Source organism: Taudactylus pleione, unplaced genomic scaffold (genome assembly GCF_031769625.1).
Source record: "Taudactylus pleione unplaced genomic scaffold, aTauple2 ptg000913l, whole genome shotgun sequence".
NCBI classification, from domain to species: domain Eukaryota; kingdom Metazoa; phylum Chordata; class Amphibia; order Anura; family Myobatrachidae; genus Taudactylus; species Taudactylus pleione.
Window position 1 is genome coordinate 795133 of NW_028285314.1, and position 24139 is coordinate 819271.

Genomic DNA, 24139 nt, shown 5'->3' on the forward strand with positions numbered 1-24139 from the left:
GAAATAGGGAGCATGGAGATACTGCCCCTCCTTCCTTCCTTAGCAGTGAGGAGCCGATGCAAATTAACAGATCCCGGTTAAGTACCGCCGAACGGAACCGGCGTTTTCAAAATAAATTGTGCTTATATTGTGCTGCTCCAGAGCACATATTAAGGAACTGTCCTATATTAGCAGGAAACGCGAAACCCTAATTGATGTTGGGAGCATGCAATTGGGGGTTATTTCTGACTCCTCCCAAATAAATGACAGTTTATTGCCTGTGTCGCTTTCCTACCGGTCCAGGACAAGGATGGTTAAAGCCCTTGTGGATTCTGGGGCTGCCGGCAGTTTCATTTCTAAGTCACTGGTTCAGACCCTAGGCATCCGGTGGTTCCATTGCCAAACAGGTTACTGTTCTCAGGTGTAGATGGCAAAACCTTGTTAGGAAGATCTATTTCCTCTAAAACCCTGCCAGTGTTCCTCCAGATTGGATGTCTGCACCAGGAGACAATTGAATTTTTTGTTCTTCCCGACTCAGCCTATGAACTAGTTTTAGGCCTCCCCTGGCTACAAAAGCACAACCCTACATTTGAGTGGTCCAGTATGCAGATTTTATAGTGGGGTCCAAGTTGTTTCCATGGATGTCTCGTCCAAGTACTCCCTGTCCGCACTAATATGGTGTCCTCCAGTGGAAATATAAGCTTCCCCTCGTCTGACAAGCCCAAGTGTTCTTCTGTTCCCGGTCTACCAGCAGCTTATCAAGATTTTGCCGATGTATTCTGCGAACAGGCTGCGGATAAACTTCCACCTCATCGTTCCTGGTACTGTGGTATTGAGCTCCTGCCAGGGAAGAACCCTCCTCGGGGTCGAACCTACCCATTATCAGTTCCTGAAACAGCCGCTATGGCGGCATATATAAAAGAAAATCTAGCTAAGGGGTTTATCCGGCCCTCCACTTCTCCAGCAGGGGCAGGGGTTTTTTTTGTTAGCAAGAAGGCAGGCATCGGCCTTGTATTGACTACCGTGGTCTCAACCAGATTACTGTAAAGAATCGATATCCTCTGCCTCTGATTCCGGAGCTTTTTGATAAAGTTCACGGGGCCTCTTTGTTCACCAAACTTGATCTGCGGGGTGCGTATAATTTAATTCATATTAAAGCTGGAGATGAGTGGAAGACCGCTTTTAACACCAGAGACGGCCACTTCAAATATCCCGTAATGCCCTTCGGACTCTGCAACACCCCAGCGATATTTCAAGGTTACGTGAACGAGATTTTCCGGGATGTTCTCTACAGTTTTGTTATAGTCTGTTTGGATGATATTCTAATTTCTTCCAAGAATTTGCAGGATCATTGCCAGCATGTCCGCGAAGTCTTGTCCCGCCTCCGGAAGCATCACCTTTATGGAAAAATATCCAAGTGCCTTTTCGAACAAACCGCGGTACCCTTCCTAGGGCACATAATTTCTGGAAAGACCCTCCGGATGGATCCGGAGAAGTTAAAAGCCATTTCTGACTGGCCGTTACCCAAATCCTTGAAGGCTACTCAACGCTTCTTGGGTTTTTCAAATTATTACCGGCGGTTTATACCAACCCCAATTGGACAAACCATTCACAGTTGAGGTAGATGCTTCTTCAGTAGGGGTAGGGGCAGTACTGTCTCAAATCTCAACTGATGGAAAGTACCATCCCTGTGGGTATTTTTCTCGTAAGTTTTCCATTGCCGAAAAGAACTACGGAGTTGGTGACCAGAAACTACTAGCTATGCGGTTAGCTTTAATGGAATGGCGGCATTTGTTGGAAGGAGCCAACTTTCCAGTTACGGTGATCACGGATCATAAAAACTTAATCTACCTCCAAACGGCTCACCGTCTAAATGCTAGACAGGCCCGTTGGTCCTTGTTCTTTTCAAGATTTAATTTAAAACTTCAATTTCATCCTGGCAGTCTAAACAGAAAAGCTGACGCCCTCTCACGGTCTTTCTTGTCCAGCACTCAGGAAGAGGATCATCAACGTTCCCGACCAATTTTAGATCCTGTAGTCTTCGCCTCCACTCAGATTTGACTCCTCCCCCAGGGAAAATTTTCGTGACCCCAGAACTACGGGGAAAATTACTAACTTGGGCTCATAGCTCTCTGTTTGCTGGCCATTCTGGCATCCTCAAGACTTACAAGTTTCTTCAGCGTTCCTATTGGTGGCCCACAATGAAAGGGGATATTCGAGAATTTATTCTTTCATGTGTAAAATGCGCTCAGCATAAGACTCCTCGCAAGAAGGCAGCAGGTCTCCTGCGACCCCTGTCCATTCCTAATATGCCTTGGACCCATATATCCATGGATTTCATCTCTGAACTACCATGCTCCCAAGGATACAACACCATATGGGTAGTCGTGGATCACTTTTCTAAGATGGCACACTTTATTCCATTAATGGGTCTCCCTTCTGCTCCGCAGTTGGCAAGAGTCTTTATTAAGGAAATATTTAGGTTGCATGGACTTCCTAAAGAGATCATTTCTGACCGCGGAGTTCAATTCGTAGCTAAATTTTGGAGAGCCTTATGTAGCACTTGTGGAACCAAGTTAAAATTTTCTTCAGCCTACCATCCACAAACTAATGGGCAAACCAAAAGAGTTAATCAAGAGCTGGAGACTTTCATAAGACTCTTCGTTTCCTCCTCACAAGATAACTGGCTGGATCTATTACCTTGGGCAGAATTTTCACATAACTTCAAATATCACACTTCCTCCAAAGCCACTTCTTTTTTTACGGTGTTTGGGAGACATCCTCGAGTCCCAGATTTTCAAAATTTGCTTACTGTAGAGGTTCCTGCAGTTTCTAAATTGGTAGAGTCCTTCGCGACCATTTGGAGGAGGGTTCATTCTTCTCTGAAGCAGTCGTCTAAGAACTACAAAAAATTTGCGGATAGACGACGTGTTGCTGTCCCACTGCTGAGAGTTGGAGATAAAGTCTGGGTATCCTCCAGGAACATCCGTTTGAGAGTACCTAGTATGAAGCTAGCTCCGCGCTTCATTGGTCCTTACCGTGTTCGCAAGGTCATCAACCTGGTCGCGTATAAGTTGGAACTCCCTCCTCAACTAAGAATATCCAAGACCTTTCATATTTCTTTACTGCGTCCTCTAGTGCTGAATCGTTTTCAAACTTCTGCTCCCAAGTTACCTCAAGTGCAAACTTCTCAAGGTACAGAGTTCGAGGTAGGGAGGATTTTGGACTCTAGATTTACCCAATCTAAAAAACTCCAATATCTCATTGACTGGAAAGTGTACGGTCCGGAAGAAAGGGCATGGATCAGGGCCACAGACGTTCACGCGCCTCAAATGATTCGAGCCTTCCATACTAGATTTCCTGGTAAACCTGGTGGGTGTCCGGTGTCCACCCTGAAAGGGGGGGTACTGTCAGAGTTCAGCCGGGGATCGGCCATCCCTTACCGTCCCGCCAGCTTCCTCTGACTTCCCGGGCAGTCGGGCGGCTCGTGCGGCGACGTGGGAGGTGCTGAGCATTCTCCCTGATGCTGTGTCCCGGGCGGCCTGGTGCATGGGGATCGGAGTCCCTGTCATGGGCGCCGCCATGACACTTCCTGCTCTGACTGCTTTTCCTCCCTTGACAGTCTGGCTGGTCAGCTGACGCTGTGGACCAATCAGTGGGCTTCCAGGGGTATATTTCCGGCTCCTGTGTAGCAGGTAGTTGCCTGAACAACCATTGTCGCTGCTAGTGTTAATAGTGGTCTCTCGTTCCAGGTTCCCTTGCTTCCAGTGATCTATTCCTGTGTACAGCTATATCATTCATCTCACCAGTGCTTTACCATCTCAGCCTGTGTGCAGCTATATCATTCATCTCACCAGTGCTTTACCACCTCAGCCTGTGTGCAGCTATATCATTCATCTCACCAGTGCTTTACCACCTCAGCCTGTGTGCAGCTATATTGTCAGTGCTTTACCACCTCAGCCTGTGTGCAGCTTTATCATTCATCTCACCAGTGCTTTACCACCTCAGCCTGTGTGCAGCTATATCATCCATCTCACCAGTGCTTTACCATCTCAGCCTGTGTGCAGCTATATCATTCATCTCACCAGTGCTTTACCATCTCAGCCTGTGTGCAGCTATATCATCCATCTCATCAGTGCTTTACCACCTCAGCCTGTGTGCAGCTATATCATTCATCTCACCAGTGCTTTACCACCTCAGCCTGTGTGCAGCTATATCATTCATCTCACCAGTGCTTTACCACCTCAGCCTGTGTGCAGCTATATCATTCATCTCACCAGTGCTTTACCACCTCAGCCTGTGTGCAGCTATATCATTCATCTCACCAGTGCTTTACCAGCTCAGCCTGTGTGCAGCTATATCATTCATCTCACCAGTGCTTTACCATCTCAGCCTGTGTGCAGCTATATCATTCATCTCACCAGTGCTTTACCACCTCAGCCTGTGTGTAGCTATATGGTCAGTGCGTTATCACCTCACCTGTGTGCAGTATACCTCTACCCACCTCGTTACTGGACTCTGTGGTCTCTACCTACGTGTTACAGTATTGCACCGTGGTGCACTCTTTCTGACCGGCAACCCGGTAGAGTGTGTCCGCAGTGCACACTTCCTTGTACCTCAAGTACAGTCTCCCTACGTGCCCCTTACTGGCACAGACCCTTTGGGCCATGAGTGTTCGTTTCTCCTTTTTCCCGCAGGCTTTGGTCACCTAGTCAAAGGACCGCGACCTGCTTCCGAGGTGCAGCTCAAGCCCATATCCCGATTGGTGGGGTCACTGGCGAACACCATCTCGTGGGTTAGATTCCGCACCTATGACTAGGTCTCGCCAACGACCAAGACACGTGGATGCGGAGGTCGTACATTCAGGCCCCTCGCCTCCGTTTCCTCCCGCAGCCTCTGGCCTAAGCTTCCAGAAAACCGCCTCCCAGCGTGACAGAAAGAAGGCCAGGCAAGAGTTCTGGCGGCCGCAGAAGAGGCCAGAAGACACCGTGATCAAGAAGGAAGACAGGCGGCGCCGGCTGGAAGAAGTAAAGAAGAGGCGGCGCTGCTGGCCAGTACGGGCCAGCGGTGGAAGACTGCGGCTGAGGACCAGAGAGGACTGCGGGGAAGGAAAGTAAAAGAGCTAACGAAGCTTCCCCCCACAGTCTCTTCCAACGGAGCAGGTACGCCCTCCGTGAGGCCTACCATATACCCCCTCCCTAGACAACCAGGGTTGTCGGGCACTAGGCCAGTGGGGGCACTGTCGGGCACTAGGCCCGTGGGCATATAGGTGGGCACAAGGCACGGGCTACATAGGTGTAGGTGACCAGGGTACTAGGCCCAGGTCACTATTGAATAAAGTAGTTGGGCACTAGGCCTGTGGCCTACTCATATCATCTCCTTTCTCCTAGGTCATCGTGTCCGTGTTCTGTTTGGGAATTCCAGGACCATCTGTTCAACATACGGCCTGAAGGTGAGACTACGCAAGGTAAGGAACGGAAGTACACCTGTACGGCAGCAGGCACGGCACCGCACAAGCATATTTTAAAGTTGCTAAAGTAAAGCATTAAAAAATGCCAAAAGCACATCTTCAGCAAGCACCTGCAATCCAAACACCTCCCCGATACTAACAGACACCACCAAAAGCTTTTTCGCTAGTTCTTGATTTTGTACCCCCACTTTGATTTTTTTCTACCATTTTTTCAAAGTGCTTTTTTAGGGTGTATTTAGTGTTTCTTTTTAGCGTTTTTTTATGCAAATAACGTCAAGGGTGGGGTGTAAAAAGGGTTTAGGGGGTTTGCTGCAATTTTGCACCCCAAAACCCCGATTCTGCACTTTTTTCCACCTGGTATTCATAGGCGAAACTTTTCTGCTGCTTACAATGCGCAAACTTTTCGCACCGGCGAAAAGTTTGACAAATTGAATATGGGGATAAATGGAATCGGCAAAAATGACGTCATCTGCGAAAAAGTTTCGCCAAAAATGGCTTTTTGCTCCAAATTGAATACGGTCTTAGTACTCACAATGTCTGTCAATACGTGGCTTCTGCCAGGGCCGGATTAAGGCCCACATGGGCCTGCAGCTGAAAATGTTCAAAGGCCTATACTGAGAAGGGGAAGAGCTGTGATCGGTGCTGTGTGAGTGTGTTCAGAGTCACCTTGGTGTGTACACCCCCTGCACTATGAACACTAACTACATAGAAATAGAAAATTTGCATTTATTTTTTTTTGGAGGGGGGGAGCGGACTAGAAAAACTATTTAAATACTTAAAATTTATGGCCAGTTGGGCAGCTGTCATGTTGATGGGCCTGTTTTTATGTGGAGGCCTGGAGCTGGAGCTCCATCCGCCCCATTGTTAATCTGGCCCTGGCTTCTGCATTAGTTGAAAAATCCAAATTACTCAGACTGGTGATACTCCAGAAGGCTCTATTCATCCAAGTGAGTGCTGTGAGGTCTCCAAAGGTGATCGGACCCCTGGAACAGAATGCACCCGGACCAATGAAGTGGGTCCGGTGTATAGGTGAAACCGACATGGGAGCAGGGTTAAGTTTACCTTAGCGGGTGGGCTGTATACAGCAATTAAGCAGTGCAGATGGGCAGTGGAGGTTCCGGCATGAATGTGGAGCTGCTGGAGGGAAGACAGATATTTGGAAATACGTGCACCTCAGCAGGTGGACCGTATACAGTGGTGAGCGGTGCAAGGTGGCGCTGAAGGTAGGAATAGTGTGGAAAGTTCCTCTGATGTCACTGGAGGTGGGTCCTAACGCGTTTCTCAGCAATAAGCTGTTTCCTCAAAGCTGTATTCCCCTGTTGCTAGGTTCCTTCCTTAAAAGACCACTTGTGATAAAGTGTGAAATTATTTCCAGCTCTTTTTAAGAGCTTGTCAATAAATGCATCATACGATACACTTTGTTTATGAGAATCGTGTATATTCCATGTGCTTGGGTCAACAGCCAGCAGGTGAAGGGGTAATATATACAATATTAACAATCACTAATGAATAATCTAGCTTTTTTTGTAAAATATGTTAGTAAAATACAAAACAAAAAGAAAAGAAAATAACCTAAAAGCTTCAGAAGATTGTTAATAGACAGAAATATTTGCACATCACATAGGGATCATTAGTCCTTATACCCCTTACAGGTTTTAGTATAAGCAATGTTAGTAAGATAAGTTTCTTTGTTAGTATGCTTCTTTCATCCAACTTGGTTATGTAGCCAATGTTATATGCACAATGATAGTAGAGTTAATATATCCTTATAGGGTGTATTGTATAGTGCACATATAAATAGTCACTTACATCACCTGGATATTTAGTAGGGATGAGCGAGTTTAAATTTCCGAAATGTGAACCCCCCTATCCGAGCCAGGAATGGAGTCTGACTCGAGTTTTCCCGCCAGACTCGGTTCCCGGAACGAGGCAAAACGTCACCATTCCGCTGTCGGATTCTCACGGGTTTTGGATTCTATAAAGGTCCCATGATCACCGACATTTTTCATTCCTGCTGTGGAGTGTGCGTGCAGAGGGAGGGAGCTGGGAGCTGTTGGCTACTGTACTGTTGTGTAATAATAATAAACTTAGTACTACATATATATATATATATATATAAGGATCCAATCGGTCCGGCACTCCCGTATCCCGTGGTATATAATGGCCTGCGTGCCCTCCTCAAAGTAAAACAATAAGGTGCAAAGGGAATGAGCGGCACTGCAGGACTTATAACATAAGCAAAATTTTAATGCCAACGTTTCAGGGCTTCACGCCCCTTTATCAAGGTTACATACCGCCCATTCCCTTTGCACCTTTTATATATATATATATATATATATATATATAAAAAGTAGGGATGTGCAGGCTCGGTTTTACTCGGATTTACTCAGTTCTTATCGCCACTTTACCGCAAATTCGGATTTATTATATTGGCTATCCAAAACACATGAAAAGTGATAGCCAATAAAATGCCGTTTAAAGATCCGAGTAAATCCGAGTAAAACCGAACCCGCTCACCCCTAATAAAAAGTATGGTGGTCAGTCACAACAGCTTACTGACATTGCACAGGTGCTTGTAAAGGGCGGGGTTTACACTGAACTACAGACAAAAAAGGGATTTTCCCTCCAGCACACTGCAACAATATCAACAAAAATACTTGAATCCTACATAATAATAGAGATTCAGAGGTATTAGTTACATACATTTGCAAATACATGAATAAGCGCCGGGCCAACGTCAAGGCTCCTCTATACTGGCATCCCTAACATTATGGGGTTCACGTGCAAGGTGCAGGGAACCCCAAAAGAATCTAGCCAAGGACCATCCCCAGGGCATCACACGAAAAAGGAAAAAAAGGTGATAGTGAAGTATAAAGTATAGATGTGTAAAGATAAATCAATAAGTGTTCATATAATGAGAAAGAGTTAAAATGACATAAATAATATACAAACAAATAGAAAGGTGATGAAAAAATATCTATGTGAATTAAGTGGTGATGCAATGAAAAAGGCCCAGCCAGAGCAACCCCGGGGGGCTCACGCCCAAACGCTCACCCCAAAATAATTGTTGCTACCTAATAGTAGCACCCACCCTGGGTCATATAATTACAATTAATGAACTGTATAATAACAGCAGATATATAAGCCGAGAGCTGACTCACCTAGGAGGTACCCCAGAAACCTCCACATGGCACTATACGGACCAGCACATCCTCCCAATGCTGGCTCCCTTCATGCCGCTCAGAACTGCAAACAAAAAGTGTGGTGGTCACTCACATCAGCTTAATGACTTATATATATATATATATATATATATATATATATACATTACATATTGAGCTGGCTGGCTACTGTGAAGAGGGAGGGAGCTGTTGCTGACGCTAACCATAGGGGCTGGCTGGCTACTGTTGTCCATATACATAGAGGCTGACTGGCTACTGTTGTCCATATAGGGACTGGCTGTTGTCCTGTTCATAGGGGCTGGCTGGCTTTATTGCTGTGTTCAGGTGGTGCTTGTCCTTCAGGGGTCCTCTCCACCTACCACCAGTGTTAATTTTTTTTTTCTCTGTGTGTGTGCCATGTTAGCCACACCTCTCATTGGTGTAGGTGGGTGCGCAGGGGTGCTGTGCTCCTGTCTGTCAAGGGGCTGCTGCCCAAAAATAAAAATAATTTTTACAAGGGCTGCCCTGTGTGGTGTAGGGATACGTTTACCTTCATCGAACTAATTTTTACAGGGGCTGTCCTGTGTGGTATACGCTGCCCTTCATCATCAAACTTATTTTTACAGGGGTTATCCTGTGTGGTGTACGCTGCCCTATATCAAACTAATTTTTACAGGGGTTATTCACTCCATAAAAATAATGCACTCCATAAAAATAATGGAGGACAAAAATTTGGAGGACAAAATAGGGAAAGATCAAGAACCACTTCCTCCTAGTGCTGAACCTGCTGACACTAGTCATAACATAGTCAATGAAATGCCATCAATGTCGTCTGCCAAGGCCGATACCCAATGTCATAGTAGAGGGCATCTAAAGTCCAAAAAGCCAAAGTTCAATAAAATGACCTAAAAAAATAAATGTCAATCATCTGAGGATAAATGTAAACTTGCCAATATGCCATTTACGACACGGAGTGGCAAGGAATGGCTAATGACTAGTGGTTCAGCTTCACATGACGATGGAAGCCCTCCTCCTCCTGCTAGAAAAATGAAAAGATTTAAGCAGGCAAAAGCACAGCAAAGAACTGTATGTTCTAAGAAGATATCACAAATCCCCAAGGAGAGTCCAAGTGTGGTGGCGGTTGCGATGCCTGACCTTCCCAGCACTGGACGGGAAGAGGTGGCTCCTTCCACCATTTGCACGCCCTCTGCAAGTGCTGAAAGGAGCACCCACAGTCCACTTGCTGATATGCAAATTGAAGATGTCACTGTTGAAGTACAACAGGATGAGGATACTGGTGTAGCTGGCGCTGAGGAGGAAGTTGGCGAGGAGGATTCTGATGGTGATGTGGTTTGTTTAAATCAGGCTCCGGGGGAGACAGTTGTTGTCCGTGGGATGAAAAAGCCCATCACGGTCATGCCTGGGCAGAAGACCAAACATTCCACCTCTTTGGTCTGGCAATATTTCTATCCAAATCCGGACAACAACTGTCTTGCCATATGTACCATATGTAAAGGTGAAATAAGTAGGGGTAGGGACGTCAACCACCTAGGAACATCCTCCCTTATACGGCACCTGCAGCGCGTACATAAAAAGTTACTGTCAAGTTCAGAAACTTTGGCTAAGACCGTAAGCAGTCCAGGGACACCTAAATCCCGTTGTCCTGTTGTATCCAAGCGCCTGCAAACAACACCGTCAACTCCCTCCTCGTCAATTTCCTCCTCATTCAGGATCGGAAGTAGTCCTGCAGGCTATGTCACTGACGTGACTGACTCCTCTCCTATCCGGGATGCTGCTGTTGCTGCTGGGAGTCATTCATCACCCCAGAGAGGAAGTTGGAACACCACTACTTATTTTACTAAGAAATTGACCCTCCAACAGTCCTTAGCGAGGAGGATGTAGTACGACAGTAGTCATCCTGCTGCAATGCTGAAATGAAGGGTTTGTTAAAGTGTGCATGTCCTGTTTATACAACATAAGGGTGGGTGGACAATTCCATCTTGAACCTTTTTTTCTTTGCATTATGTACTGCAGTGCCACGTGTTTGTGCCGCCCACTTGTTTCACTTAGCATAGTCATCCAGCTACCTTGGTGCAACCTTTTGGCCTAAAATAATATTGTGAGGTGGGAGGTCTTCAGAATAGACTGGAAATGAGTGGAAATTAATGTTATTGAGGTTAATAATAGCATATGAACAAAAAAAAAAAATTCTGTGATTTTAGCTGTTTTTATGCTTTTTTAAAAAAAAAAAATACAGATCTAAAACCAAAACCAAAACCCAAAACCCAGAGAGGTGATTTTGGCAAAACCAATCCAGATCCAAAAACACGAACAAGGGTCCAGATCCAAAACCAAAACACGAAAAGTGGGTGGTGCACACCCCTAATATTTAGCAATGGGAATTTCCTTTGATGCAGCCAATATTCCTTTCCTTCAGGTGAACAGCTTCTATAGCAAATCCTCTTTCTGTTTATTTAATTTAGCATGCATGTCTATGGCACAATTAGTCCAGCAACCTTTTAAAGGTTTTTCAGTGAACCATATCTTTTACCAAAATTTAGCATGAAGAGTCCAGAGCAATTATTAAGCACAGGTAATTAGCTTTGTTTTACCTTGTGCTGCTAATTACTCCTATTCACATAGTATAGTGACAGATCAGACTTAGACAGGAAAAGATTATAGATGCTTCTCCTCTGAATGCAAATGTATTTTCAGTGATGCTGGACAAATGCTTAGCGGCTATACACTCACACTCACTGTCTCACATACTCCCCTATTTATCCCTGTAGCCATTTCTCGCCCTCTTCTCCAGAAGTAATCCATGGGTGGCTGTAAATATAAATATATACTCACCTCTTCCTATGCATGGATCACGTCCTCTTCATTCCTAAGTAGGCATCTATAGTGCTTGGCAAAATAACAAACCAAAAATTTGTGGACCAACGGATATTAGTACTGTCCTCTAAGGACAGTACTACCGAAATGACCTCTACACCGCAGGATTTCACTATAGAAATCCTTGTGCTCAGTGCTCATTGGCCCAAGCCTCGGGTGCCCTGATGTCAGTGGTGCACGAAATCCCTTTGACTGGACACCAAGGGAGGGACTGAACACTGAATTTCCTGACACCACACTTTTTATGGCCTGGAATGTCAGATGATGTCTGGGTCTACTGTAAGTCCTGTGATGTGTGCCAGTGGCTTGGATGCCCCTGTTCTCGAGCTCCCCTTGGGTCCTTGCCAATAGTCAGGGAACCTTGCCAATGAGTAGCTGTGGACTTAATAGGTCCACTCCATGTGCCTAGTAAATCGGAGAAGAGATACATCCTCACCGTTGTGGATTACGCCACTCAGTATCCTAAGGCTGTAGCTCAGTCCGCCATCACTGCAGAAAAGGTTGTGGATGCAAATTATTGGTTTGTTTGGACCCCCCACAAAACAAGCTGCCAATGCGCAGTGGACATTGGTGGCAATGATCCCATACACAAACTGGCTTTACAATACATTAGATTAGATGTAGTCATCGTCATCCCCTTCAGTGTGTGCATCCTCCTCTGCTTCACACAATATGAATTTGTCCCCGCAGGAATCCACCATTACAGGCGCTTCTGTATTTTTTGGACTTATGTGCTGGTAAAGGTCTTCCTCGTGGAATTTGTAATTCCTTTTGATGAACATCATCTTTTCCACATTTTGGGGAAGTGACCTCCTACGACGATCACTGACAAGGTTCCTGGCTGCGCTGAAAACTCTTTGAGAGTACACACTGTATGGTGGGCAACTTAAGTACAGCAAAGCCAGTTTGTGTAAGGGTATACAATCGGGAAACCAGCTGCCTTAATACCAACAGCCAGCTTCCCGACTGTCATATCCAGGCGAGGGTGAAATGCCGGGTGTCTAGATGTAGACGCCTGACATTTCCCCGATGCCGGGAGACCAGCGCCTGGCATCACGATCGAAGGGATGCCGGGCGCCGCGAGCAGACAGCCGTAGGGGGGAAGGTTAGGTTTTATTGTACCCAGGGGGGACTTAGGGTTAGGCACCCCCCGGAGAGGGTTAGGGTTAGGCTAGGGGGAGGGAGGGTTAGGGTTAGGCACCCATGGGGGGGACTTAGGGTTAGGCAGCGGGGAAGGGAGGTTAGGGTTAGGCACTTAGAGGGAGGGCTAAGGGTTAGGCACTTGGGGGAGGTTAGGGTTAGGCACCCCTAAGGAGGGTAAGGGTTAGGGGATTAGCTTAGATTAGTTTATACTTACCTTAGCGATGATTGGGATTTCCAGCACTGTCAGGCTTCCGCTGCTGGACTCTGCTCATCTGTCAGCCAGGCGCTGCTGGGAATCGAACCACCAGCCATGCGGCCGGCGGTATTTCATACTGATTCCTGTGTAAGGGACTCAAAATTGCCTCTTTTTCCTGCCAGTAGTGAAAAAGACTGAATGACATGCCTATTTGGATGCTATCTCTAAAATAATCATCCACCATTCCCTGAATGGAGACCGCATCAGTCAAAGTCATGGTAGATATGTCACTCCTTGTAGCCAGTTCTTTCCGACCCAACCAGATGTCAAAGGCAGAGGAGTAGTGTGTAGCCAGGGCACCCAGCTACACACGGGTGCCCTCCTCAAGTGTTACAGGGAGGAGGCGGGCCCATATGGGATTAAAGTGAAGAGAAGTAAAAATAAAAATTAGGGACAGCCTCCTATAGTGGTGCCCATATGCAATACCCCCTGTAGTAGTGCCCATATGCAATGCCCCCTGTTGTGGTGCCCATATGCAGTGCCTCCTGTAGTTGTGCCCTTTAAAGTAGACCCTCTGTAGTTCTGACCCTTAAAGTAGTGGCCCCCTATACTGTGTCACCTGTAGTAGTGCCAAAATGCATTTCCTCCCTGTAGTGGTGCCCATATGGAATGCCCCCTGTTGTGGTCCCCATATGCAGTGGCCCCTGCAGTGGTTCCCATATGCAGTGCCCCCTTTAGTAGTGCCCATATGCAATGCCACTTGTAGTGGTGCCCATATGCAATGCCCCCATTGTGGTGCCCATATGCAGTGCCACCTGTAGTTGTGCCCTTTAAAGTAGTGTCCCTGTAGTTCTGCCTTCCCATACTGTGTCCCCTGTAGTAGTGCCCATATGCAGTGCCCCCTGTAGTGGTGCCCATATGTAATGCCCCCTGTTGTGGTGCCCATATGCAGTACCCTATGTGGTGGTGCCCATATTCATTGCCCCCTGTAGTGGTGCCCTTATGCAGTGCCCCCTGTATAGGTGCCCATATGCAGTGCCCCCAGTAGTTGTGTCCCTTAAAGTAGTGCCCCTGTAGTCCTGTCCTCACCTGTAGTTCTGCCCCCTCCCTCCCATCCCCAATACTTACCTGATCCATCGTGGCTGTCGATCTAACTAGATTCAGCAGGCGTGGCCACGCAGGCTCCTCAGCGTGCGGGTGATATCATGATGTCACCCGCGCACTGCATCACTGGGAGCGCTGGCCTCTGTAGCGATCGTAGGCTTCCTTAGCTTCCGATCGTTTCATAAGCCAGCGCTCACAGGGGGTCATTCAGACCAACTCGCGAGCGGCAGTACGCTCGCAAGTGGGTCAATGTTCCCCACTGCGAATGCGCACGACGGAGGGAGCTTCGTCGTGCGCATGCGCGAGACCCGGGGAGCGACGGGCTTTCCATCACTCCGGGTCTCGCACCAAAGGGGGTGTGCTGTCGATGTTGATTGACAGCACGCCCCCTTTGGTGGGCGTGCCGGGGGCATGGCGGCCAGACGGAGGCGTTCCCATGGGAACGCCTACCATCTGAAGCCGGCCCCACTGACATCACTAGTGATGTCAGTGGGAGTGATTTTGGCTCTGATAGAGCCAAAATCACTCTAGGGCTTGTGGCAGGGAGACCCTACCGCAGGGTCTCCGTCGCAAGTCCGACCATCTTGTTTGGACGCTCGTATATGCTGTGGGTGGTGACCCACAGCTATACGAGCGTCCAGGAGGCCGCTCCATTTTCATGGAGGAGGGCCCTGATTCAGAGCGAGATCTCTGGTCAGAGCGTCCGGCTCTGAATCAGGCCCACAGTTCAATGTTGGCACCCGGTAGGCTGTCAGCTTAGACAGCTTCCAGGTACACAGCGCACGGTGCCTCCGGACACTTTCGGCGCCTGGAGCTTGTGCTCCACTGGAGCCGCCCTCCCTATGCACCTGGTCAAAGGTAAAATGAAAATTTGGCTGCGCTATTACAACACCAATGTCAATTCTTACATAGTTTAAATAAACGTTCATTTATTTCAAATAAGCAGGATGTGCATGTAGAAATGTATATGCACAATACACATCAGAACAATCACAATAAATTAAATAAAAATTATATAACTATGGAAATAAAAAATTGAATACAAAAGATAAAAATTTGGAAGATTAAGATAAAAACATAATCATAAGTTTTTTTTTTAGAAAAGCCTATATATGAAAAGATGCATTAAAAGTAGGGGTGAGCGGGTTCGGTTTTACTCGAATTTACTCGGATCTTTTTATTGGCTATCGCCTATCATCTGTTTTGGATAGCCAATAAAATCAATCCGAATTTCGGTAAAGTGGCGATAAGAACCGAGTAAATCCGAGTAAAACCGAGCCTGCACATCCCTAATTAAAAGCTTATATTATAAATGATCCATTTTGGTTAGTTGGAACCAATGCAACTGTTTTATTTGCGCATAAAGGGCCTGATTCAGACCCACTCGCGAGCGGCTGTCCGCTCGCAAGTGGGTCGATGTTATGCACTGAGCATGCGCACGACGGAGGGAGCTCCGTCGTGCGCATGCGCCAGACGCGACGAGCGAAGGAAAGTCCTTCGCTCGTTGTGTCCGATCAAAGGGGGCGTGCTGTCAATGTTGATTGACAGCACGCCCCCTTTGGTGGGCGTGCCGGGGCGTGCCTCCCTGACGGGGGCGTTCCCACGGGAAGGCCTCCCGTCAGAAGCCGGCCCACTGACATCACTAGTGATGTCAGTGGGAGTGATTTTGGCTCTGATAGAGCCAAAATCACTCCGGAGCTTGCGGTTGAAAACCTCAACCGCAGGCTCCGGCTCGCAATTTCGATGGTCGCGATGGTCTCGACCATTGCGGCCATCAAAAAGCACGCTCGTATAGCCTGTGGGTGGTGACCCACAGCTATACGAGCGTCCAGGAGGACGCTCCATGAAAATGGAGCCCGGCCCTCATTCAGAGCGTGCGCTCTGCTCAGAGCGTACGGCTCTGAATGAGGGCCAAAGTCACTGGATTTGTGCATAAAGTCAGAGTCACTGGATATGTGAAAATCAATTGGATTCAAATCCAAGATATTTAGTCAATGATTGTATAGTGTAGCTTTTTGATAGCTATAGCTGATATGATATTCGTTTATGCCGGCATTATAAAAAAATATATTTTTGTGTATATGAAAAAAGGGAGCTCACCCACTTCATGAAAACAGTGCGGCATCAGCGGAGTGACTCTCCTTTCAGTTGGATTCCAGCCAAAAAGGCTGTAAACAAGTACGTATGTAAATAGGAACTGTCTATTAGTTCTTCCTTTGTAAGTATGCTGTCTTCTGCGTCCCCAGATCACCACGATCTCACCGTGGGACCTCTGCTTGTGTAGTATAGGAATAGGCAGCAGGTCAGATTTAGGAAGTGAAAATGCTTTGGCTGGCTCTCCTGGAGTCCTGCATCTCAGTAACATACAAAGCGTGTGCGGTGGGAAGCCGTTCTGTTCCCAGCACCCTGATAGAAGCAGGTTCAGCTCGTATTCTAGTCAATTGACCCTGAATTTGCTCAACGCGTTTCCGTGTGTTCCCACACTTTCGTCAGGAGCCAAGCAGAAGTCATTAGGTTTTACTGACTGATCTGCATCACCACCAGCAGTGGGTCTCTTAGGAAAATTTTGTTTTTCCTGGCAGCTGTAGAAAATGAAGGAGGAGATGCTGCCTTGTCACGTTCCACTTGAGCTGACCATTTTTTCACCACCAGCTCTTTGCATGTTTTCAGATTTAAGTCCATCAGAAAGAAAGGCACAAGGTATGACTTAAACCTTGGATCAAGTATAGTTGCCAAAATATAGTGATCTGATTTCAAGAGATTGACGACCCTTGGATCCTGTTGAATTGAATGAAGGGCTTGATCTACAAGACCGACATACTTAGTGGAATCACTCCGTTTCAGCTCCTACTTCAGTTTCTCCAGCTGTGTCACAGACACTTAAGACTCCTGGGCAGAGTCAGGCTTACTAGGTAGTATGAACTGGAACGCCTCCGTTTTTGAAACCACCCCTCCCCCGGCCTGCCTACAAAATGGGCGAGCTGTCGATCAACATCGACAGCCGCCCCTTTTGTAGAGAGCTTCAGAGCTGCTGCACATGCGCAGGGCTAACCATCGACCCTGTTGCGAGCTCATCGGCGCTTGTGACCGGGTCTGAATGAGACCCAAAGTCTCAACAGCACTTTAGATCTTAACATGCAGAACAGATGCAGGGGTATGCCCCTGTGAGAAACAAAGTTCTTAGCGGTACAGTAAAGTGATATGGGGAAACCCCAAGTCTGACACGAGGCTAGGGCCTCAGAATGGAATAGAGGAAAATAACAGGGTTGAGCCCTATAGCGTGATGGAAGTCCAGAACAGGGTTGAGCCCTGAGACGAAATGAAGATCCAGACAAGGGTTGATCCCTGCAATGTGACAAAGGTCGGGAACAGGGCTGAGCCCTGCGATGTACTGATGATCTGGAGCAGAGTTGAGCCCTGCAATGCACTGAAGATCCAGAACAGGGTTGAGCCCTGTGATGTACTGAAGGTCCGGAGCAGGGTTGAGCCCTGTGATGTCCTGAACATCCGGAACAGGGTTGAGACCTGCAATGTACTGAAGGTCCAGAGCAGAGTTGAGCCCTGCAGAGGAATGGGGTTCCAATAAAGGTAGACTGTAACTGTGCAGTTGACAACTGTAGCAAAGGTAACCCCAGTGTCTGTAGGAGTCAATAATAACCAGTAAAGCACATCGGGTAGTGTAGAATGAAGTCGTAGCATACAATAGGCACAGCGGGGATCTGGCAGGAGTCCAATAAAGACCTGAAAGTAATGTTGCCCAGACAATGAGCCATGGTTAGTAACAGGCTTTATACTAGAGGTCTGTGATCCATAGGAAGTTCAGAACATGTGACCCAAACAGAATCAGGTGTGGAATAACAGGCAATCAAGGAATTCAACAACCCGACAACACCTGGGAAACAGATGATCACTTTAACACTCTGTACACTGGATGTGATGAACGCCAGCAACCAGGATAGATCCTCCAACGACCACAATGGAACTTCGGCAAGTGTAGTTTATCTTTATGTATTGAAATAGTCAAAGTCCTGACAAGCTGCTTTTGCAAAAGTCTAATTAGGGGAATGACCTGACTCAAGCTGACAGTGTCTAAACTAAGAAAATCAATGGGGAAGGGGAGAGGGAGGAAGAACACCGCACTGAACTCAAGTGTAATTGTATGTGTAAAGGCGTATATAATGCAGGCTATAACCACCTCTAAAAAGCATGAAGTTATAATAAACCGATAATAATAAGAGTTTTGGTGCTACACAGAGTAAATATATGGGAATCAGAAAAAAAAGGGTGTCAGTCCTAGGACTTCTACCCAAGAACTCTAGCAGGGTGCACTCTAATAGCCAGAGTCACATTGAATAAAACATAACCTTTAATACTTGAATAAATTTAGTATAAAAAGACTAACATAGATACCACAAATATGTGACAAACAATTGTCTGGTTGTATTAACTTAAATGTGGTAGGCGAAATATAAAATAAACATATATAGACAATACAACATTAAACATGTATAACAATGATAAAAAACACCAGGTCAAAAGATGTAAAAAAATTCCATCTGATACAAAAATACCACACAATAAGTTTGTATTGTGCCTTATAGAGATCGTGGTAGAGAAATGAAACAGAAAAGTAGGGGTATAAGATCCAATACTAGGCTCTGCTGCTCCTTTCACACTAAATAGTGGAGGAAGCGGAGTGAGAGATCTGCTAGTCTGGCAACTTCTAGGGAAATAATATAGTCAACAGTGGTTCTCGTCATCAACCCCTATGATGTACATCACAGCCTAAGTGTGACAACACCTATCACTGTCAGGTATGTGACACTGGATGGCCATGTCGAAACTAGATACTGTATGAGGGTGTAATATCAGATGATGGGTGATCTATAGAAAATAGATACTGTATGAGTGTGTAATATCAGATGATGGGTGATCTATAGAAAATAGATACTGTATGAGTGTGTAATATCAGATGATGGGTGATCTATAGAAAATAGATACTGTATGAGTGTGCAATATCAGATGATGGGTGATCTATAGAAAATAGATACTGTATGAGTGTGCAATATCAGGTGATGGGTGATCTATAGAAAATAGATACTGTATGAGAGTGTAATATCAGGTGATGGGTGATCTATAGAAAATAGATACTGTATGAGTGTGCAATATCAGGTGATGGGTGATCTATAGAAAATAGATACTGTATGAGAGTGTAATATCAGGTGATGGGTGATCTATAGAAAATAGATACTGTATGAGTGTGCAATATCAGGTGATGGGTGATCTATAGATAATAGATACTGTATGAGGGTGTAATATCAGGTGATGGGTGATCTATAGATAATAGATACTGTATGAGGGTGTAATATCAGATGATGGGTGATCTATAGATAATAGATACTGTATGAGGGTGTAATATCAGTTGATCATTGAAGGCATGTAAAAAAATGCCATAATATGAAGTCATAGTCATGCCCGCCAAGAGCAGCGGCGGGCCCGGGTAACAGGGGGGCATGGTCTAATCATGGGAGGCATGGCCATGCCCCCTTCAAAAAAAAGGCCCCTCAGCCCAGCGCAAAGCCAGGGAGGGCATGATCAGTGTGATCGCTCCTCCCCACAGGCATAGGAGACTGCTCTGGGTGCTGCTCAGCAACCACGAGCAGTGTCCCACTGCAGCTCAGCACACGCTGTGTGCTGGGCTGCTGTGAAGGAGGGAGGTGGTATTGGACCGGGGCCCCCGGTAGGCCCCTCAGGAAGCCAGGCCTGGGTAATTTGTACCCACTCCCCCCCTCTCAGCGCCCCTGGTCATAGTGTAATCACTCATTGCACCTTATATATAACCCTATAAATTGAACAATAGAACCTGGCCATATGGCTAATTAGATAAGCAGAGATAACCGCACACTAAAGCGGCTGCGTACAGATGGCCACACTCACATGGAGAAAACTGCACCTGCTATAGGCTAGTGCTAATATTGATGGTGAGACCATTGGTACGCTGATGGTAATACGGCGTCTATAGATGCTACAAGCTGGGCGTCTCAGTCCTTGCATATTCGGACGCTCACCGGTACAGAGGCGCAACCACGGCAAAAGATGTAGCTGCAGAATCAGGTCCAAAGTGTTCCATAGCTTCCATCACACAAACCAGAAGTTGGCCTCTTCCAACCCTCAATGTCTTTATCTTCTTGTCTCCACAGATGGGGCACGTGGGGTGACACATTCATATGTTCCAATGGCCTTATTGAGTCATTTAAAATCAAAGTGGAGGCGGATCAGGGTGATGGAGATGACACGGCTCTCAACAACATCATGGTGAAGTGCTCCGATGGTGAAACTCTGGAGGATCCCGGAAGCCCTTGGGGAACATATGGAAGTTGGAGCCTTCCTTGCAAGCTCGGGATCTGTGGGATGAAAACCAAGGTGCAGCCACCTCAGGGAAGTGGAGATGACACCGCCATTAACGATGTGCAGATGCATTGCTGTTATGAGTGATGAACCTGCCTATTCCATTCTCCTCATCTCTGCACACCATGGATGAGTTCAGGCTCATACCAGTTACTACAGTGTGTGGATAGGTGGGTTGATGTTATGGGATGTTCCGGATGTACACAGCTAAATAAAAGCCTTAACACTAAATAGTACAAGGGTGTTTCAGAATACGTTTTTGAATGAAAAAAATAACTGTTCTATCTATGTGATTACATAATGATTATAGAAGCGAGCAGGGAAATAAATGGAAAATGCTGCAACATATTAAGTAACTCGATGGTGTAAACAAATATTGAGCAATTAAAAGAATGGATTAATCATAATGGCTCTGATTCTGTGTCGGAGCACAAGTGGAAATGCGCAAGGATCTCATGGATATCTGCATGCTGCACGTGTGCCAAATAGTCATCTGCGCACATGGACATATTTCGCTAGTGCGGTACCTGGTTGGCTACCATGTGAATGCACGGAACGTTCCACCTCGTGGGCTCCCGTGATGGCTTGTAGCATACGGATGGACATTGCACGCCTGTTTCTGACAGATCTTTTGCAAATCAGAACGGGGGGGTGGCAATCCAGATGTTATTGATAATGTTTGCGGCAGTGGCATAACTATACATTTTGCTCCCCTCTGGCAAAAAAGTTTCGGGCGCCCGCACACTCAATAAAAACCCCTCAAAGAATAAATTTTTCTGCACGCGCCTCTGACATGCTCACTCCTGAAAAAGGTGTGTGGTTTCATGATACAGAAATGCCCCTTAAACATATGCCACACTAAGTAATGCCCTTATAATACATTATGCCACACCGTAATGCAGCTATAACACATTATGACACACCGTAGTGCTCCTATAATACATTATGCCACACTAAGTAATGCCCCTTATAACACATTATGCCACATCGTAATGCCCCTTATAACAACTCATGCTACACCGTATTGCCGCTATAACACATTATGACACACCGTAGTGCTCTTATAACACATTATGCCACACCACAGTGCCCCTTACAATACATGAGGGCACAACGTGATGCCCCTTATAACACATTATACCATACAGTAATGCCCTTTATAACACATTATGCCACACTGAGTAATGCACATAACATCCCATCCTGAAAGATCTACCTCACCAACCTTCTCTCCGCTCCAGCCAGTCTGTCACCTCAGCTCAAGACATGTTGCACTGTGTCTATGTCTGTGTATAACCCATAAACTCTGTGTGTATCAGGTTAGTGCCCATAATACAATGCCCCCTGTAGTAAAGCTCATTATGCAATGCCCCCTGTAGTAGTGCCCATTACGCAGTGCTTTATGTAGTAGTACCCAAATGCAATGCCACTGCAGTAGTGCCCCTTATACTGTACCCCCTGTAGTAGTGCCCCTTATACAGTGGCCGCTCTAATAGTGTCCCTTATGCAATGCCCCTGTAGCTGTGCCCATTAAGCAGTGGTTCCCTTTATGCAGTGCTTCCTATACTAGTGACCATTATGCAGTGCTTCCTGTAGTAGTGACCATTATGCAGTGCCCCCTTTAGTAGTGCCCATTATGCAGTGCTTGCTGTAGTAGTGCCCATTATGCAGTTGGTCCTGTAGTAGTGCCCATTATACAGTGCCTCCTGTAGTAGTGCCCATTATGCAGTTGGTCCTGTAGTAGTGCCCATAGTGCAGTGCCCCCTGTACTAGTTCCCATTATGCAGTGCTTTATGTAGTAGTGCTCATTATGCAGTTGGTCCTGTAGTAGTGCCCATTATGCAGTTGGTCCTGTAGTAGTGCCCATTATGCAGTGCTTTATGTAGTAGTGGCCATTATGCAATGCCCCCTGTAGTAGTGCCCATTATGCATTTCCCCCTGTAGTAGTGCCCATTTATGCAGTTGGTCCTGTAGTAGTGCCCATTATGCATTTCCCCCTGTAGTAGTGCCCATTTATGCAGTTGGTCCTGTAGTAGTGCCCATTATACAGTGTCCCCTTTAGTAGTGCCCATTATGCAGTTGGTCCTGTAGTAGTGCCCATTATACAGTGTCCCCTTTACTAGTGCCCATTATGCAGTGCCTCCTGTAGTAATGCCCATAAAGCAGTTGGTCCTTTAGTAGTGCCCATTTTGCAGTGCACCCTATAGTAGTGCCCATTATGCAGTGCCCCTGTAGAATTGAAAATTAAGCAGTGCCACCTATAGTAGTGACCATTATGCAGTGCTTCCAGTAGTAGTGCCCATTATGCAATGCCCCTGTAGTAGGGCCCATTATGCAGTGCCCCTGTAGTAGTGCCCATTATGCAATGCCCCTGTAGTAGGGCCCATTATGCAATGCCCCTGTAGTAGTGCCCTTAATGCTGTGCCCCCTGTAGTAGTGACCATTATGCAGTGCCCCTGTAGTAGTGCCCATTATGCAGTGCCCCCTGTAGTAGTAACCATTATGCAGTGCCCCTGTAGTAGTGCCCATTATGCAGTGCCCCCTGTAGTAGTGTCCATTATGCAGTTCCCCCTGTAGTAGTGCCCATTATGCAGTGCCCCCTGTAGTAGTGTCCATTATGCAGTTCCCCCTGTAGTAGTGCCCATTATGCAGTGCTACAAATAGAAGAAAGTAGTCCATATAATGAAATGCACTAATTGTTAATATAGATAATCAAATATTAACACATAACCTTTATTAGATATGCATTTAAATTAGGGATGTGCAGGCTCGGATAGGTTCGAGTTTGCACGTGGAGTTCGGATTTTTCCCTCCAAAAAAACGGAACTCAGAACGAGGCTAAACGTCATCTTACATGGACGAACATCATCATTCCTGGTCTTTTGTCCAGGAATGATGATGTTCGTCCATGTAAGATGACGTTTTGCCTCGTTCTGAGTTCCGTTTTTTTGGAGGGAAAAATCCGAACTCCACGTGCAAACTCGAACCTATCCGAGCCTGCACATCCCTAATTTAAATAGACAATAAATAAAATCAGAGAAGTAAAATGATAGAAAAGTGCTGAAAGTTAAAATATACGGCTGTAGTATTCTGTGTATGCCTTCAATCAGCAGGAGAGCTGTATGTGTATATTGTGACTACTCAGTTACTGTTTCAATTTAAGCACCAGATAGAACTGTCTGATTCATGAAAGGAGATTCTAGGCTTATGCTATAATGTAACAAATCGCTCTATTGCAGAGGGCTGAAATTCACTTATCCCTATAACCAGTCTATGATTTATGAATAGAGAATCATTGTTCTGCAAGAAAAAGAAACTTCAAAGGGACATAAGAAAATGTTCTATAAATCTCAAAGGGACTATCAATATATCATTATTGCTGTGTCTATACTACATATGGTAACTGTCACTGATTATTTAGGCATGAAAGCTTTTTATCTCCCCAAATAGTACTTCTGCATCTAGTGTGATATGCAATTGTCTTATCACTGATCCAGTGCAGTGTAAGCTATTGTCTAGGCATACAGCTGCCACAGCCGCGGTCCGCTGTTCTCTCCTACTACTACCGGCTTTTCAGTGCAGTAGTAATGCACATTTATATTATCACTAATCCGGTGCAGTGTAAACTAATCACCTAAACATACAGCAGCCACAAAACACTGGACATGCCCAATCTCATCTGATCTTGGAAGCTATGCAGTGTTGGGCCTGGTTAGTACTTGGATGGGTGACAACCTGGGAATGCCAGGTGCTGTAGGTAAAGAGGGCCTGATTCAGACCCGC